The following is a 19093-nucleotide window of genomic DNA, read 5'->3' as shown; positions in this document are numbered from 1 at the left end:
AAGGTCAAACCCACTTTATTTTGTTCATTTGAACGTTACGTGATTCTATACCGTCACTACTTTGATACCTTTATTTCGATCCAATTTAGCTGCTTGATTTAATGTCAAGTGTCCGCTAAGATAGGTGAAATCATCGTGGGCCCGTAGAGCCACCGTAGCCTCTGTCTGTTGTCGCCTTCACAAGTGCGAGGAAGTTTGGATAATTGTCTAGTGGGTTGAATGGTGTAGATCACTGGCCCTGGCTGGAAGTGTTCCCACATCCCATCACCTCTTTTTATTCTTGCTTAATTTAGCCAGATAATTGCTTCAACTCTTCACTTCTCCTGATCTTTGTCAGATAGCCGATTGGGTCCGGGCAGCCATCTGTTCATCCTCCCCTACTCTCATTTCTCTTTTTGACCTTCTTTCCTCCTCCTTAAAGGTGGGTGAAGCTGGCCTTGGAAAGCCAGCCCTTCGCTAGGAAGTGGCCCTTTTCCAAGAGTTCATCGGGCCCAGTACACCTGTCTGCCAGGGTGGGTGCACCAAGCGCTCGTCTCCCGCCTGGCCTATCGCGTACAGCTGAACACATTTGGCGGAAGCTCCGGCAATTTGGTGATTCATTTTCTGCTCTCACCTGGTCGGATCTTGGCTCACCCAGCTCCTGGCTCCCTTGGCTGGCAGCGTCTGGCAGGCATCCCATCTTGGCTCCTTTCTGCTTTGCCCACTCTCCGCTCTTAGGTAAGTCCTTTAAGGGACTTTGACGGAGGTGACGTGAGGTATGAGCATGCAAGGTGGAATTGTCATATGATAACCGGGAGGTTTCACAGAACAAAGTTTTCTGGTCACGGCCAGTCTAGCAGGCTGAATAACGGCCCTAAATATATCAGGCCCTGGTCCTTGTAATGTGTACATGTTAACCTTATTTTGAAAAAAAAAGTACTTTGCAGATATGACTAAGTTAAGGATCTTCAGATGGAGAGATTATGGATTGTTTGGGTGATCCCTAATGCCTTGGCAGGTGTCCTTATAAAAGAAATGCAAAGGGAGATCACCCACACACGCGCGCACACACACGTGCACACGCGTGCGTGCCCGCGTGCATACGCAAGAGAAAAGGCAATGGAAAATTGGAGGCAAAAACTGGAGTGATGTGGCTGTAAGCCAATGTCAGTGGCCACCAGAAGCTGGAAGAGGCAAGGAGCGGATTCTCCCCTAGAGCCTCCCCAGGGGCCATGATCCTGTTTACGCCTTGACTTTGGCCCAATGGTACTGATTTGGACTTTGGATCTCAGAAGAGCGAGAGAATTAAACGAATAATTTTAAGCTAGAAAGCGTGTGGCGGTTTGTGACAGCAGCCTCTTAGGAACATAGCATAGCCAGTAACGATGATGCAGAGGGGAGCCCTGTAGCATCACTTCTAGGCTGGAGGCCCCCTTCCTGCAAACCCATATCTGGGGTGCTCCAAATGCCATGTCATAGTAAGTCAGCAGATATTTATCGAGCAATGCTTTGATCGGTGCTCACCTGCAGAGCCACAGAAACCACCCCAGTTCGTGTAAGCAGAAGGAGGTTGATTGCAAGGCATTAAAACACTAGCAAAAGAGTCAGGATGGAGGGTCCAGGCTGAGCTGTTGGGGACGAATCCACTAGGAGATGGCGATGCCTTGAGCCACACTTCTCTCCCCACTGAACCCGGTTTCAGATTCAAGTCTTGTGTGACTTCCTGTCACTTGAGGAATTTAAATTACAGCCGGACTTGAGCTGCAGGGGAGTCTGGGGAATGTGATTTTTAGCTTTCCAACTTGTGTCTTGCAGGCAGGCAACTTCCTGTTGTGATGGATTTTGCAATACTGATGCCGTGGGTCCTGAGTGAGCCAATCCGTGATTTCTAACGCCAGCGCTTACTCTGTGCTGAGCGCTATTCTAAGCAAATAAGACAGAGTCTCTGTGCTCAAGGGGCTGATTTTCTCATGGGTGTAGGAGGTGATCAGCTCATCAACAGACACGATAACGTCACAGACGGGCAAACCTTCGGGACCAGACCCCTGCGACAAAGTGAGCATCACAATCAAGAGAATCAGATGAAGTTTTGGGTTTCCCAGCACACATTAAAATTATGTGTATACTATACCGCAGTCTATTAAGCATGCAAACGCATGATGTCTAAAAAAGCACATACCTTAATTGAAAAATACTTTATTGGTGAAAAATGCTAACCATCGCCCGAGCTTTCAGTGAGTTGTAATCACTGATCACAGCTCACTCTCACAAACAAAACAATAATGGGAGAGTTTGAAACATTGCTAGAATTGCCAATATGTGACACAGGAGACCCGAAGTGAGAAAATACCGTTGAAAAAACGATGCCAATAGACTTGTTAGAGGCAGGGTTGCCGCACACCTTCAATTAATGGGGAAAAAAAGCAGAATCTGCAAAATGCAATAAAGCAAAGAGCAGGAGAATGAGGTATGTCCCTACTGGTGAAAGGTCTCAAGAAGATGAAGCGGGGTAATGATGTGATGGCTGGGGGTGGAGTGTCGGTTACTTTAGGTAGAGGGGGTCTCTCTCTTTTATTTTTTTAATGTGTATTTCTGAGAGAGAGAGAGTGAGCGAGCAGGGGAGGGGCAGAGAGAGGGGGAGACACAGAATCCGAGGCAGCCTCCAGGCCCTGAGCTGTCAGCACAGAGCCCGATGTGGGGCTCGAACCCACAGATCTTGAGATCATGACCTGAGCTGAAGTCAGACCCTTAACTGACTGGGCCACCCAGGCACCCCCCTCTTTTTTTTTTTTTTAATATTTTTAATTTATTTTTGAGAGAGAGAGAGACAGAGTGTGAGTGGGCAAGGGTTAGAGAGAGAGGGAGACACAGAATCCGAGGCAGGCTCCAGGCTCCGAGCTGTCAGCACAGAGCCCGACTTGGGGCTCGAACTCACAAACCGCGAGATCATGACCCGAGCTGAAGTCGGATGTTCAACTGACTGAGCCACCCGTACACCCTGAAAGGGTTTCTTGGTGTGACATTTTTGTTAAGTTCTGAACGATGAAGAGGCAGCCGTGTGGAGGTCTGGGGGTGGTATTGTTTCAAGGGGAAGGGCAGTAAGAACAAAGGGCTGGAGGGAGGAATTCGCTGGCAGGTTTGAGGGAGGGAAAGAAGGGCTGGAATGCGGTAAATGGACAGACAGAGAAGGGATGTGAGGTCACGGGGCTGCACAGGCCCTAGATCTTGAGGACCTTACAGGAGTTTGGATTTTGTTCTGGTTAGAGTGGGAAGTCCCCGGAAGGCGTTAAGCAGGGAGGTTGCCTTAAGTTGAGTGGTGCCCTCCAACATTCACTCTACCTAAGGACCTCGGAATGTGACCTTATTTGAAAATAGGGTCTTTGAAGGTGGAGACGGGGAGGTTTGGGGAGCTGAGTTGGGATTCAGATTTACGCTCTGGTCATGCAGAGTTTGAAGCGCCTCAGCCCAGGTGCTGAGCTAGGTAACTGGACTTTACCAGTCTGGGCTTTCGGAAGAAAGCAGCGCAGGGATAGAATTTAACAGTCGCCAGCATATCGGTGATGTTTAAAGTCTTGGGACCAGATGAGGCTGTGGATATGGAAGAGAGAAGAGACCATGTCAGCACTTTGGGACCTTCAACTACTTTTTCAAGGTCTGGCAGAGACAGGGGGTTCTGAGGAAGCAGAATTTTGTTTGAGCTTCTTTATTTATTTTGAGAGAGAGGGCTAGAGAACGCACCTGGGGGAGGGGCAGAGAGAGACGGGGCGGGAGAGAGAGAATCCCAAGCAGGCTCTGCACTGTCAGTGCAGAGCTCCGTGTGGAGCTTGAACTCGTGAACCATGAGATTGTGCCCTGAGCCCAAGTCAGAGGCTTAACGGACTGAGCCACCCAGGCGCCCCTGTTTTATTTCTTAATGTGCTTGGGCTCGTGTGTGTGTGCTTGGGCTCGTGGAGAGAACTGGTGGCTGGTGGGGATCCAGGATCGGGATCAGGATGGGGATGGGGGGGCAGGGGAGCCAGTGGTGAGGGCTGCGGCCCCCCTTCCAGGACTCTTGAGGGAAGCCACCCCAGTCTCAGAGGGGGCTTGTTCAACTCACATCAGCAACGTCCAGGTGCTGGGAGCCCAGGGCTCTGTGTCAAAAGTTTTAAAAAAGATACACCCTCCCCCCACTGCTTTCCTTTCTTCCCTGTACCCCCAGTCTCCTCCCCTGCCCCTCTTCAGAAGCTCTGTAGGAGTCCGAGAGCTTTTCGGTTAAATCCTTTAAATACCAAGGGTCTGATTATATTCCCTGTCTCTAGAATAACCTCGTTCCTGCTTTTCAAAATAAAGCTAATAAACTAATTCCTCTTTGTGCCCTCTTTGTCTGAGAGCATGGAAATTTCTCTCCACATGTCTGCTTCTCAGTAGGGCTGCCTTAGGGCTCCTAGCTCATTCCCTTTCGTCTTGCCCCAGCCCTCTTGCAGGGCTTGTCCCCTGGGCTTCTGACACTTTAATTTTTCCCTAAGAAAGGAGAAAAGCTTCCATAAATTTAATCTTAGCTAATTAATAATATGGTTTGGCTTACTGTCTTTTTATCTTGTAGAGCAGTTTTTTAAAAATTCTCTTCAGGGCACCTGGGGTACTCAGCTGGTTAAGCGTCCAACTTTGGCTCAGGTCATGATCTCACGGTTCGTGAGTTCGAGCCCCATGTTGGGCTCTGTGCTGACAGCTTGGAACCTGCTTCAGATTCTGTGTCTCCCTCTCTCTCTGCCCCTCCCTCTGCTCACACTCTGTCTCCCTCTCTCTCTCAAAAATAAATAAACCTTAAAAGAATTCTTTAAAAAATTCTCTTTCATAGACTACTAGTCCCATGAAAATATTCTGCACACCCCCCCCCCCCCCGCCCCGCCCGAAGAATTTTGTGGTCAAGCCAGTTTTGGACATCTTACATGTTAAAGTCCAGAGAAGGTGCAGTTAAAAATCTCACTAAACTCTGTTTCATCTGCCATTTCTCAAACATATCTGGCCACGAAGCAGTGTTCTGTGGAATACATTTTGGGAAATGTCTACCTGTATAGCCCTTGGTGTCCCAGGAAAAACAGTTATCCCTGGTTACCTTCTGGGTCCAATAAAACCTTTAAAACATTTTTCTAGTCATGGTACACACAATTTGCAGAAGAGCGAAGGGAGAGCGAAAAATGACCCTGCTCGAAACGCAGACACGAGAATCGAACCTAAAACATCCACATTTTTTCCCCATATTTTCCTGATTTGGGACATGTAAACACGGGAAGGGAGGAACACCCTTCGCATTTAGCCAGCTGCCCGTCTGTGACCGTGCACAATTCTGGGACATCCATCTCGTAAATACTGGACTCAGGCTTCATCCTTCTCTCTAACATGTTCTAATTTATCATTGCTTCCGCTCCTCCTTCGTGCACTTTCGTCGTCAACATACGAGAAAAAAAAAGGGAAGCCTCTGCCAGCACATCATTGTGACGAGGAGATGGCCATCTTCTTTGCTTCATGATTGCCAAGAATTTTTGTGTTTTGATTTAAGATGATCAACCCCACAAATTCCTCTGATTCCTTTCAGCCACCTCTGTACGTACCTGCCTTCAACATTTATCCACTCAAGTATATTCCCAATGGCATAGACGTCGTAAATGATGAAAGAATACTGCCAAATGCCCTGTGAGCAGATGCAAGGGTCTGAGATCATGGGATAAAACATTGCAGGATGAAGTCTCCCGGGTGGAATGGTTGGTGGGACGAGAGCACCGTAATGCCTCTTGGTCCATGGCAATGAATCATTCGCCCATCAGACTTCGAGTCTGGGAGACTTTGTTGAACACACGGATCTCTGAAGACTTGGGCCTGAGACTTCACTTACCTGATCAATTTCATCATTGTCATTAAGGTCTAGGGTCCTACTGTCTCTGTCCTCGTCTCCTGATTCATCTAGGAATTGTTGGAATAGCTTCCTTTCTTTTTCTTCTCTTTGCCGTTATCGTCAGAAAGCAAAAGATTCTGAATTGTCAACTGTGTTCAATGCAAACTTCAAAGATGGTGTCTCCGGTGTTCCTCTATACCCTCTTGAAGACGATGCCATACTTTTGCGAGTTGCACGGGAAGACTCCGAAGGATGCCGTTGTGATGGCTTATCTCACTGTTACATCTTCCTGCTAACCCGGGTCGCTGCATCCTTCTTCGTATTGTTCAGAATAATTCATAAGTATCAATACAATAGCAAATGTGTTTCAGCATATAAGAAAATCAAGCACCCTAAGATCCTCAAATGTAACTTAGAAGCAGTAAAGGGTCCAATGAATGTGTGGACTAATTATGCTACAGAATTCCTTTAAGAAAGTAAGTAATCACTTCCCCCCCCCCCCCCACACTTCGGAAAGCCTCTAATAAAGAACAAAAAAAGTCAAGTAATATCAATCCTAACAGATAGATAGAACTGCTCAAAAAAGGAACTCAAAAGTTGAAATTGAATCTAACAGGTCCTGATGAGAGTTTTCTCCCATATTTTGACCCCTAATACAATCTCTTAAAACTTCCTATGAGTGGAAAAATGTTTTTCCTTATTAAGTGGAGTTTGATAAAGAAATTATTTTGAGTAAAACATCTTTTATAGGGCCACCTGGGAGACTCAGTTGGCTGAGTGTCTGACTTGATTTTGGATCAGGTCATGATCTCAAGGTTGTGAGATCGAGTCCCGCGTCGGGCTCCGTGCTCAGTGTGGAGCCTGGTTAAGATTCTCTCTCCCTCCCTCTGCCCTTCTCCCCCACTCGTGCTCTCTCTCACTCTAAAATAAAAACCAAACCAAAAAACCATCTTTTATAGGTTAGTGTATTCTTAGTTTTTGCATTGAAAGTTTTTTTAAATATAATTTTTAAAATGATACTCATGATATATGTCCTTTGTTCACTTAGTGATGCATACCACTTAGTTTATTTGATGAATTATGTGAGAAAAAATGCAAATCATAGTGAATAAAGAAAAAAAGCATATTATTATTCAATTTTAGTTCCTCAATGTATATATATTTTATAATATTATAACATAAAAATGGACAAAAACTTTTATTTTCCTGATGCTGGGAATGCTTATATTTTGCACTTAAACTCATCTGTATTTACGATTTTTGAAATTTTATTATTTTTTTTTTTAGTTAAAAAATTTTTTTTGATGTTTATTTTTGAGAGAGCCAGAGTGCAAGTAGGGGAGGGGCAGAGAGAGAGGGAGACACAGAATCCAAAGCAGGCTGCAGGCTCTGAGCTGTCAGCACAGAGCCCGACACAGGGCTGGAACTCACAGACCGAGAGATCATGATATGGGCCGAGGTTGGACACTTAACTGACAGAATCGCCCAGAGGCCCCTCTCTTGGCTTTAAAAAAAAAATGGGTTCAAGCCCTGGGCCACTTTTGAGAGAGCTTTGCAAACGTGCGTAGGCCGTGTGGGTCCGGCTCAGCCTGTGCTCACTGGGTGTTCGGGAGACGCCCTGGCTCATTCCGGTCTAGACGCCCCTGTGCGGTTCCTTTTTGCAGACTCCTTGTACAGCATCACGTCTTCGTTTGCCGTTGTCCAAAACAGATTTCCGTTTCTAAGACTGTAATTCAACCTACGCGAATGTATATGTAGTGCGGGATATTCTCGTGTGGTCAGCAGCGCATTTCTAGAATATTTCTTAGAATGGCTGCCTCTGCAGAGGCCGGTGTTCCGATGTTAATGGTGACCCTCATCTGCTCTGGGTCCAGAGGCTGGCATCTGCAGTGTTCATCCATCCGCAGGATCTAGGAGGTGCGTCCTCTGTGGGCGCGGCATCCCCCTGGGTCCTGCGTTCCTGGCAGTGGGGTGAGAGGCGGAGTGAGCCTGGGGGCCAGCCTCCGTCACAGCCTCTGGGCTGCGTTGGAGAAAGCATGGTGGAAGGTGCTCGTGCTTCGGCGTCCGCTCTCGTTAGGGTTTCTCTGGGCTTCGGATGGGTCAGCCAGGCCTGGGGGGCCCGTCCCCAGCCCCTTACCTTCGGAGCCACGGGATCTGTCCACGAACAGTGCACATACAGGGTCAGCAGGGCCTTCCTGGGGCACCCGGCTGCAGCATGCAACGGAAGGGCATCTCCAACTCCCCTGCTCTCGGAAAGCGTCTCAGATACGGATGTGCTGGGCCGGGGTCGGCAGCCTCTTCACCGAGCATCCAGGGGCCCCAAGAGCGAGCAGGGGAGGTGAGAGGACAGGAGAGGGGAAGCGAGGAAATGGTACAGGACAAAGAAAGAAGATCCAGAGGCATGAGACAGGGAGGAAGATAAAAGAAGAGAGACCGCCGGTGGGGGGATTACTGTTGGCGGTGGCAGTGGCCCCTCAGAGGGGTCGGCACCTCCCAGGCTGGACTCAACCCCGTGCGTTTTGGATGGTAAATGTCAGGCAGAACGTGAATGGGGAACCGGGAGGGAGCCTGCTGATCTGGGGCGCGCTGGGGACCAGTGCCCAGCAAGGACCGAGGTCACTTCGAACGTAAGCCCTGCGCAGGCGGACACGGGGGACTGGCGGTCCGCTCCCGTGTCCCCTGCGCAGGGGAACAGCATGCCACGTGTCACAGGCGTGCGATCAACACGTGTGGAACGTGTTCTCTTCTGCGCAGAGCTAGGTGAGTGTGCAGTGTGCTACCGTGCAGGGGTCCCTGTGCTCTGGTGGCTCCAGAGGAGAGGAGTCCCCACAGTTGGGGGTTACCTTTGGCTGCCAGACAGTCCTCCCCAGCGCCAGTACCCACCCGGGGCGGCCGGGAGGAGCGGCCAGGGGGACAGAGCAGCCCCGGGGCTCTCTGCTGACGGCCGTCCTGGCCAACACCCCGTCCCGCACTTCCTGCACCTCGTGGAGAGGAATGGCGGCCGAAAGCGCAAAGTGACCTCAGCAGACGGTCACGTGACCGGGTGTCTGCCGGAGCCACCGGTGTGCAAGGACACAGACGAACGGAGGCCTCTGCCTCGGGAATCGTGAGAAAGACCCACAGTGCGTCTGGAGGCCACACGGCCTCGCTGCGGTGTCACGGGGCAGCGTGCGTCGTGTGCGCGGGGACCTGGCGTCGCGTGGGACTGATGGAGGCGGGGCGTGGATTTCTGAAATGACGGCACCAATCCCCGCGCCATCCTGTGAGGTAGGTGGGAGCAAGCCCTTCTGGGGGCCCGTCTCCCCTCGGGGAAGCAGAGTCCTGCCCCGTGCTGGCTGTGGCGGGTCACCGCTCCTCTGCTGCAAGGGGTCGGAGCCCTGGGGATGCGGCCAGGTCCGGGAGGTGGGGGCTCCCCCCAGAGCAACCTTGAGCCGTGTTTCTGCTCTTTCTTGCCACATAGGGCTGCGGTAGGAGCTTCTGGCTAGAGCTGGGCAGGAGTCTCAGGGTGTCTCAGACGCAGGGTAGGTTCCTACCCCTGGGGTTCTGTCCGTGTCCCCAGAGCAGGCCAAGAAACTTTCAAATGATGTGGTCGGGCTATTTGGTCTGGGTTTGGGATTTCCAAAAGGCTTGATTCGCCGTATAAAGTCCAATCAATGAAAACTCATATGGAAACAGGCAGCTTACTTGGCATTAACAAGTCAAATGGTTTGGAAAGCCACGGTACATCTCCCTACTGCGTGCATTCAACTTAATGACATGTTTTGAACACTTTCTACATTCAGGGATGGCCGTGTACAGATGTGCGGTTTATGCACTGCACAAAGGTTCTTGGCTTGGCCAAGGGTGCGAGGTGTGGGAGATGGAATGTGAATGGGCACTGAAATCCAGATTGTGATTTCTCACAGGATATGCTAGGGGGCTTCGTTCACCTGAAAAGAGGGGCGGCTTTTTCTTTGCACAAGGGCATTGTTCTACAGAGCTGTCATATAGGCTAGTAGGCCCCCTAAAGGCTTGGGGGACCCTGGCTCTTTTCCCCAGGCTGTGCTAAGGTGTTGGGGATACAACAATGAGGAAGATGGAGCCCCTTCCCTCCAACTAGCATACAGACTTCTAGAAAGATCTAGGCACTTTAAACCAGCAATTGCGATCCTGCCACTTTTCTTTCCCATCATATTCCTTTCTGGTTTTTTGGAATGGTAGCCTCCAGTCCCAGACCAAATAGCCTGACCGTGTCATTTGAAAGTTTCTTGGCCTGCTCTGGAGACATGGACAGAACCCCAGGGGTAGGAACCTACCCTGCATCTGAGACGCCCTGAGACTCCTGTCCAGCTCTAGCCAGAATGTTAGTAGCCTCAGAAAAGCAAAAGTGCTTGGAGGAAGGCCCCACAATCTGTATGGGGAAACTTGGCCCTCATTTACTGTTGATAGGAATGTTCCATGCAAACCCAGCTGAGAGACTCAGGCAGGGGGCCTTTCTTTTTTTTTTTTTAATAAAATTTTTTTTTTGATGTTTATTTATTTTTATTTTTGAGAGACAGAGATAGAGCACCAGCAGGGGAGGGGCAGAGAGAGAGAGAGAGAGGGAGACACAGAATCCGAAGCAGGCTCCAGGCTCTGAGCTGTCAGCACAGAGCCCGATGCGGGGCTCGAACCTACAAACCGCGAGATCATGACCTGAGCTAAAGTCGGACGCTCAACCGACCGAGCCACCCAGGCGCCCACAGGGGCGCTTTCTAAAACACATTGGTCCTATGACAGTTGAAGAGCAGACCCCACATTTCCCAGGGCTTGGGGGCCTGACTCCCCGAGGCAGCTGCCAGGGACACTGGAGTTGCTGGGTTGGCGAGACCCTGAGGCAAAATCCGCAGCTAAGCTGATGATCCAGGCTAGGCCTCCCCAAGTCAACTCCATCCCAGTGAGACCTGCTTAGTGTATGCTGTGTAGACCTTCTCGAGAGAACAGAAATCCAAACCCGACACCTGATGGTTGGGGCGTCCAGAGAAGCCAAACACAACAAATGCCATCATCCCAGAGACTTGTCCCCCCGTGATGTGAGAGTCATCCCTAACAGGAGCCGGGGAGGTGGATGCCACAGCCCCGGAGCTTGTCATGGGAAACGTCTTCACAGTGAGGGCGCGTGTCCCTGGCAGCTCCCGGTCTGGGATGGAGCCCGGACAGCAGAACTTGGCCAAACAAGGGCGTGTCGTGGGCGTGTGTGTTTGGGGGGGGTGAGCCGGCTGCTGAGGGCCCAGGGTCGCTCCTCTGTGGGCCTCCACCCCACGGATGTGGCGGCCAGGGCTGGGACGTCTCTGGGTTGGGGTCCCCAGCCCTGGCACCTGCTTGCCCAGGCAGCCGCGGAAGGTCAGGGTGGGCACCAGCCAGGCAGGGACGGCCCCGGGGAGGAGTCGCAGCGCTGTCCCAAGACCTCAGGGCAGAATGGCTGGGTCAAGCCATGTGTGGCGTAGCCTGGGGACAAGCCACTGGTGAGGAGTCACCTCTTGAGGCCCTGAGGGGCTGTAGGGGACACCCCCCGACCCAGCTCCCGGGGATGCAGGGCCTGGGTCACAGACCCGTGGGTCTCCTCAGCTTTTGCCTTCCATAGCCCCTCTCAAAGAGAGCGGGAAAGGAAGCCCACCCTTCATTTAATCTGCACGACCTTGGTGAGGGGGAGACTCCATCATCGTCCCATTTTGTGGATGAAGAAGCTGGCTCAGAGGAGAAGTAACCCATCCTGGGTCCAACGGCCAAACCCGGGCAGACCCCGTGCTCCCCTCCCACCCCCCACCCCCCACCCCCCGGGGGAGCAGGCGGTGAGCTCAGAGGGCCAGGACCGAAATTGTTTGTTTGTTTTTTAAAAAATCTTTTTCCTGTTTATTTTTCAGAGAGAGAGAGAGGGAGAGCGTGAGTGGGGGAGGGGCAGAGAGAGAGCGGGGACAGAAGGTCCTAAGCGGATGACGTGTGCTGACAACAGAGAGCCCTGCGTGGGGCTCAAACCCATGAGCCGTGAGATCATGACCTGAGCTGAAGTCCGACGCCCAGCCGACTGGGCACCCTCGAAATCTTTTAATGAGGAGTGAGGCAGAGCTGGGCCCCCCGCCTGGTGTGGGTGCTGTAGGGGCCGGGCGCAGGGGCGGGGGATGTGACACGAGGCTTTGGCTACTCCTGTTGGGACTCTTTCTCGCCCTGTTCCCTGGGCCACAGGAAGGTGGAGAACGAACGAACACCACTCCCTCCTCACTCCTCCACGAAGCCACCTGACCCTCTGGCTACACGTCACTGCTCACCCCCCGTGAGCTCCTGTAAGTTGTGGTGGCCCCCCTTTACTGCCTCCCACGCCAGAGACTGAGTGACCCCGGTGCCCCTTCTTTGGACAGGGTCAGCGATCTCTGGACCCGCCAGGCCCTGGGACGGCCCCCGGGCCTGTTAGGAGCCAACCTGCGTGTGTTGGGAGGTGTGGCGCGGGGGACCGGGCACTGAGGGCGCAGGGCAGTGAGGTCTATGCCCAGGAGAGCCCCCGTCTTGCCCCAAGGAGCTGACTCATTCAGTCGTCAGCGAGATGCAGTCCCATGAGAGTAAAACGCAGACTACGGTGAATGATATCTGGAGCTCTTAACTCTTTTTGTTCTTTCCAGACCCATCTGGGGGTGTCTGACATTTTCCATCGCCTCACCCTGCTGGCATCACGGGGTGGGCGGCGCGAGCGTGGAGGGGTTACCCGGAAAAGCGTAACGTTTCCAGCTACTTCCCAAGTGTCCATGCTGTATTTTTGTGGATACCTTTCTTCCCGCCTACTGTGAATCCGTAATTTCCTTTCGGGTAATTCTCCGTCGCCACCCTACGTGCTCCATTCCCTCCCCACCCTCCCGTTCTGGCATAAACCCACACCCTGAGGAGTGCAGCTCTCCATGTGAGAAGGCCATCCTTGGGAATTCTGAGAGAGATCCGGTTTTTTTTTTTGTTTTGTTTAATTTTTTTAAATTGAAGAGAGAGTGAGTGCAGGTGGAGAAGGGGCAGAGACAGAGGATCCCAAGTAGGTTCCACGCTCAGCACAGAGCCAGATGTGGTTCGATCTCGTGGACCGTGAGATCGTGCCCTGAGCCCAAATCAGGAGTCGGAAGCTTAACTGACTGAGCCACCCAGACGCCCCTTAGAGGGATCAAGTTCTTAAATCGGCCTGGTGTTTGCGAATCAGAAGTGCTGTCCGACCGTCGGTGCAGCCAGAGGTAGACGAAGCCTACCCGAGAGCCAGAAGGCTGAGAATTGGATCTGGAAGGCACGGGGTCGGGGTCGGGGAAGGATCCTGCCACTGGTACCCGCAAGGGAGGGAGGCACCGGCAGCCCCAGGGGCCACCGTTCATCACCGTCTTCATAAATGGCTCGCGTCCGCTCTGAGGGTCATCGGAGAGGTAGCGTTTTGAGGAGGAGGAGACTTTGAACTTGAAAGTGAGCCGGTGGGAGCCTAGGGGGCCGGGAAGTACAGGAACAGCCACGCCATCACAATACAACGTTGTCCCAGAGGCGCAATGTCAGATGAGAGGCCGTGCAGGCAGTGAGCGCGAGGGGGTTTCAGGAAGAGGAGAGGTCACCCTTCTCCGGCCCCGGAGGGTGACGGCAGGGAGGCAGAGCCACAGCGGGTTTTGAGGAGGGGGTGGAGTGGGCAGATGAGGGGGAGAGAAATGTCCAGGTGGGGTTATGATGTGTGCAAAGGGCTGAGAGCGCGGATGGTCACAGCCCTGTCGCGGGGACAGCCGCGAGGTCTTCTCCGATGGCGGCAAGGCCTCGGTCGCAGAAGGGATGCCTGGCACGGTGGTGTGGACTGGTTGGGGGCGTCCTCAAGGCCTGGCTGGAGACCAGGGTCAGTGGGTGTCGAAGGAGGCTCACTGGGGAGGAGGCCAGTCTACAGGGGGAGGCGCTCCTGGGATTAGGCCCAAGTCCACACTGTGCCCGGCAGGGGGGCTGGCAGTGTGTGTCACAGGGAGGTCTCAGCCAGGAGACATCCTGGAGGGGAGGCTCCAGGCCTTCTGGCTGTGGGAGGCGGTGGGCTGGAAGCAGATCAGACAGCAAGAGGAATGAGGCCGGAGGGGAGCCACCTGAAGGGCTTCAGGGTGGTGGTGTCCAGTAAGAGGCAGGTGCCGGGTGCCTGGAGGACCACAGAACGGTCAGGGACGTCGGTGGTTATTCAGAGGCCACTGGACAGAGGTGACCCTGCCCGAGGTGAGCACCTGCGAGGTGGCCTCTCTGGGAGAGGAAGGCACCCTGCAAACCCCAAGCAGGAGCAGCCTGGGGAAGCCCGTGGTGGGAGGTCACTTCACTCGCCCAAAAAACGACTTGAGAGTTGCAGCGGTCCCATGCACGGCTCTGACCGTGCCACGGGCTGGTGATTTCTCATTGTTCTGTGACTTTGGTTTCGGTTTTGTGATGAGTGCTCACGAACCCCAGCACAGCGAAACCCCAAAGCCCTCTGGAAGCAGCGGAAGGGAAAACCGAAATCCGAAGAACCAGCTTTCTTTACATCCGGAGGGCCAAATACTGAGGGTCGTAGACTGACCTTGACCTTGGGTTGCCTCCCCCACCCAGCCTCCCTGACGCCTGCACCTGGGCCTCCCCGGCGACTGGGAGGGAGCCACATCTGGGTGAAGATTTTCCGCGCAGCTCTGGTAATTCACATTTCTGTGATCCCAGACTTTTTCACGAGCGCTCTGGAATGGTGAATTTTCGGGGTGCATCCCCTGGCCACGGTTGCGTTTCTGGGCTGGTGATTCAAGATGACTGGGCGGGTGGGGGAGGATGATATGATGTCGTCTTTTTTTTTTTTTTTTTTTTTTGGTGTGAGCTCTCTTCCAACTAAATGAACAGGCTACTTTCAAAAATGCTGCTGTGGGAGAAACGCGGGCACGTGTTTTTGCTCCTAGCACCACGGGTTCTCCGGCATCCCCGCCACCACGTTCATGCACTCCGCGGTCCCCCCTGCAGCCCCCACCCCCTAATGGTGGGAACAGCGAGACGCATTAGCTGCCGTGGACTCACCACACTTCTTTCTCTGAGGGCTTCCAACCGCCAGCAGAGATCAATAAATTAAGATAAAGAAAATGACGTTTGGCTTTGTGTGGGCTCTGTTGTCAGAGATCTGCTGGGGTTGAATGGAGATTCTGTTTCCTTCGCCGACTCTCAAACGCTCAGGCTGCTTCTGGCTTTCCTGTCGGTGTCTCCTCTCACCCAGACCGTTCTGACACTTTGACTTACCGATCAACTTGCTATTTTTTTTAACCCACGGTTTTAAAAAAGTTGAGCGCACGTGCGCACACGCGTGTAGGGAAAGAAAAACATGCTACCCAACAAGCCATGTGTCAGAACCGGCTAAGCTCTAAGGCTTGCCCTCCGAGAGTGAGGGCTGGGATGAAAATTCTCCGTGTAGCCGATTAACACAGATCGAACTTTTTTTTCTAAGTATATTTATTTATTTTGAGAGGCAGAGAGAGAGAGAAAGCAAGTGAGGGGGGCACAGAGAGAGGGAGAGAGAGAGAATCCCAAGCAGACTCTGCACTGACAGTGGGGTTTGAACTCACGAACCATAAGATCGTGACCTGAGCCAAAACCAAGAGTCAGACACTGAGCTGACTGAGCCATCCAGGTGCCCTCACAGATTGAATTTTTAATAGTTTGCAGCCCTGCCTGTTGTAAATACTTTTTTGTCTCAGAGGATGAATACCTCCTATCGTTCTGTCAAGACGATATGTATGTCCATTTCAGAGAAGGTGTGGCTTTGGAAAGGCATTTGTGTGTCTCCGGTGCTGGAGGGGTCAGTGGGACTTTCCTGTCCCCAGCCTTTGTCCTTGCCTTTTTATCCACCTGGATGGTCACTAAATGCCCAGAGCAGGAGAACGGAATGTCTCTGAGGTTGTCCTGGGCACAAGTTCTGAGACTATTGTTAATGCAATCCTGGCTGAAGGAAGAAGTTTCTTCTGGTGGAATTTTTGATTTAAGATAAGGTCGTGGAGGGGCGCTTGGGTGGCTCAGTCGGTTAAGCATCCGACTTCAGCTCAGGTCATGATCTCGCAGTTTGTGGGTTCAAGCCCCGCGTCGGGCTCTGTGCCGACAGCTCAGGGTCTGGAGCCTGCTTCAGATCCTGTGTCTCCCTCTCTCTCTGCCTCTCCCTCACTCACACTCTGCCTCTCTCTCTCTCTCTCTCTCAAAGATAAATAACATTAAAAAAAAAAGAAAAGATAAGGCCGTGGAGACTGAAGTTAGCAGTGTGGTGTGGACACTACACGGCCACCCTTACTTCTCTATAGGAACCTTGGTTTTTGCTTCTGGGTCTCAGGATTTGCCGAACTCGGGCCACATGCCATGAGGGGCCTGGAGGAGATCTCTGGAGGAGATCTCTGGTCCTGCCTGGGATAAGCTGATGAGTTTACAGAGAGGTCACTGATACCTGCCGGGTATTGTGCCACATTTGCTTGGAGGAAAAGGTACACACTTACCATAATGAATGATTCATACCCACCATTCAGCCCAACTCCAGAAAGTTCCTGGGACCTTGAGAACACATTTGCTGAGCATTCACACACGGGCCAGGTATTGCTCCGTCCGTGGTGGACAAGGCCATGGCTTAGCTTTCTGGGTCTATTATCTCGGGCAAGTGGGCAGATACGTTTTGCGAAGGTCCAGATGGTAAATATCTCTTGCTTTGAGGGCCCTGTGTCTTTGTCACGGCTACTCAACTTGGTTGTAGCGTGAAGGTAGCCACAGTTGAATGGCACGGATGTGTTCCAATAAAACTTTATTTACAAAACAGGCGCTGGCCAGATTGAGTCCATTTGTTTACTGTCCAGATTTTTCTTCTGAGCTTCTGAAGGGCAGGAGCCAGTCCTTATTTATGTTTGCCTGTCTAGTGTTCAAGCATGGGACCTGATTCCTGGTATGTGCTGAGTAACACTCCGTGAGACCTTCCAAGGAAAAGGTATCTTTATGATTCACACCATGAGCTGCATTGGAGTCCTGACAGCAGAATGTTTAAATTAAAGGGCCCTAGTATATCACACACCCACCCACCCACATACATAGAAATATGCAGGTGTCTTACAACTAAACTCACAGACATATGGGCAGTTTATATTCCAGTTCTATTGCCCTTTCAACCCTCTCCCTTCCTTCTTCTTTTTTTCTCCTTTCCTTTTCTCATCTCCTTCCCTAAAAGTTTACTATACATTTTTTATGTGCCAGACACTATGCTAGGCTGATAATGTAACATCTAAATGTAACAGCCAAGACATAATATTTGCCTTCAAGGAGTTTACAGCCCAGTAGCTGAACCCAAAAGAAAGGAAAAAGAAGAAAAAAAGGAGATAAACGAATAATTTAATGAAGTGGAAAACACACATAAAATAGGAAACATCGACAAAACTAAAAGTTAGATTATTTGGAAAGAATAATAAAACTGATTGAAAAAATAAAGCCCTAGCAAGACTGAACAAGGGGGTGGGAGGAGAAAGAACAGGTAAACATCATTAATGTTAGGCATGTTAAGGAGACATCACAACAGAGCCCACCTTCAGTAAAATGCCATTGCATTTGAAAATTCAGATACGTGGTAAATTCCTATAAAACACAGTTTATGAAATGGACATAAGGAAAATATGAATCTTAACCAGTCTAATAACTGTTAAACAGATCGAATCCATAATTTAAAACTTTTCCACAAGGAAAGGAAAGGCTTGGAGGTAATACACGCACCAGTATACAAGCACAAGGATGCTCATAGCAGCACCATGTGTACTAGCCCTAAACTGGGAACAGCCCAAATGTCCATCAAGATGGAACAGATGAGGAGAAAACAAAGCCATGAGATGTGGGCCCCTTCGCCCTGAAGCAGTGAGCACTACTGATGTGTTCTGTTGTGTCAGGAAGTGTTTTCATGGGAGAGGGCCTTCTTGAATGGAGGCTTGAGAAAGAAAGAGAGAAAGATCTCTGCTGTGGATCTCTTGGGAGGGGTGAGGAGGGAACAGGGTAGGCAGAGACACTTGAGTGGGAGATAAGGCCATGTTTGGGAAAGGACAGGCCTTCAGTGTAGCTGGAGATTAGGAACAAGAGGGGTCCAGGGCAGGATGGGGCTGGATATGATTCCCAATGGGCCAGGGAGAGCCATTGAAGGTACAAGCTGGGGGATAATGTGGCCAGAACTTCCTGTTTTAGAGGGATACTCCGGTGGCTTTGCTGAGGTTGGATGAAGAAATTAAGCCCAGAGGAAGGCTGGAGGGATGTGTGAGTTCAGACGAGAGAGGTGCTGAAGCCTGGGGAGACAGTGCCATTGTGGTGGGGGTGGAGAGGAGAGGGTCGAAACAAAATCACAAAAGGTGGAATCTCCAGGACCTGGATGGTGAGTAAATTCAGGTTGCTGGTTTGGGTGGCCAGGTGGATGGGGGTCCTATTCTCTGGGGAGGGAATGGGGGGAAAGGTGAACAGTTGGTTCTGGGGCATGTTGAGATGAGAATCCATTGTCCAGTAGAAATCTGGGCATCTGGTTTGGGTCTCAGAGGAGAAATTCATGCTAGAGGCAGGAGCCATGGAAAGCAGCAGGTGATTGGAATCATGGAGCAGAAGAGGTTGGGCGGAGGGAGAAACCCCTGGAAAGCACCAGCATTTGTGACAGTCGTGGGCCATGGTGGGAAGGTTCCTAATGGAGACCTAGCAGAGACCCTACCGTCGAGGCTGTCTGCATATGCTGGCATGGTAACAAGTCACCCTGGCCAAGAAGGGGCTCAGGGGGAGGAGAGCCCTGGATTAGGGAGCCCATTAACAGAAGGAAACAGAAGCCCTTAGATTAGATTCAGAGTGTTTCTCCCTTCCAGCTGTGACTCCTGGTCTGGGTCAACACTGGGCCTCTCCAGGCCTCTTGTTCCCTTGAGCATGAAAGAAACAGGGCCACAGTGTCTCTGAAGCGGGTACAACCTCTGACACACAGCAGTTAATCTGCACGCTGCTCCCAGCTGACTATTCCGTCACAGAGGGGCCGCCAGCTCTTTTGTTTCTAAGAAATATCTCAGCCAGTGTAGTTTCTGGCCCGGGGCTCGGTCCCAAGGCCTCTGGCTTGCGCTGACCTGACCTCCTGTGTCTGAAGGGGACAGCTGGCCTCATGTGGGTGCTGGCCACGGCCTGGCTGGGTCCCGTGGGGGCTCTAGCCTCTACCTCCACACCCTTCCTTGGGAAGAAGGGAAAGAGGTGGATTTGGGGATGGGGTCCAAA

The sequence above is a fragment of the Panthera pardus genome, unplaced genomic scaffold (assembly GCF_024362965.1).
Source record: "Panthera pardus isolate Hobbes unplaced genomic scaffold, ASM2436296v1 HiC_scaffold_22, whole genome shotgun sequence".
Classification (NCBI taxonomy): Eukaryota; Metazoa; Chordata; class Mammalia; order Carnivora; family Felidae; genus Panthera; species Panthera pardus.
Note: the sequence above shows the minus strand (reverse complement) of the source record.